The sequence below is a fragment of the Eimeria mitis genome, genomic scaffold, assembly GCF_000499745.2.
Source record: "Eimeria mitis Houghton genomic scaffold, Emh_scaff725, whole genome shotgun sequence".
Lineage (NCBI taxonomy): Eukaryota > Apicomplexa > Conoidasida > Eucoccidiorida > Eimeriidae > Eimeria > Eimeria mitis.
Window position 1 is genome coordinate 4,045 of NW_013575294.1, and position 656 is coordinate 4,700.

Below are 656 nucleotides of genomic sequence, written 5' to 3' on the forward strand. Positions count from 1 at the left end.
GTTACCAGCTTCTCTGGGTTGAGAGAAGGCCTCAAGGGGGTCGTTTTGTCTTCTTATAAATTCAATTGGTTCTGTATTCCATGTATCTTCATCATCAGCAGAGTAATGCATTAAAGGTAAACAAACAGAAAAAACTAAAAACTCCCCAAAAGGTTTTATTATTGGGGTGTATAGACACGCGTTCTCTATTGCGCGAGATAGATATTGTAGGGTTAGATTCATCATACGCGGAGACAACCACACCACCTCCCCCTGCTGCTGCTGCTGCTGCTGCTGCTGCTGCTGCTGCTGCTGCTGCTGTTGCTGCTGCTGCTGTTGCTGCTGTTCGTATTGTACGTGCTGCTGCAGCAGCAGCAGCAGCTCTTCTGTTAGTCTTCGAGCCCAATTGTTAATAAAATGTTCACCATATGCTTTCATCATTGCATCTGCATCTTTTTCTGTTTTTTTTTTTTCTCTTTTTAATATTTTTTGATCGCCAAAACGACAAAACACCCGTTGTATTATCTGCAGCGCGCACTTCTTCGCTTTATATAAACCCAACTCACCCCGCTCCTCAACAGGCGTACTCGCTAGCAGTGATGCCGACACTGCAGCAGCAGCAGCAGCAGCAGCAGCAGCAGCAGCAGCAGCAGCAGCAGCAGCAGCAACAGCAGCAG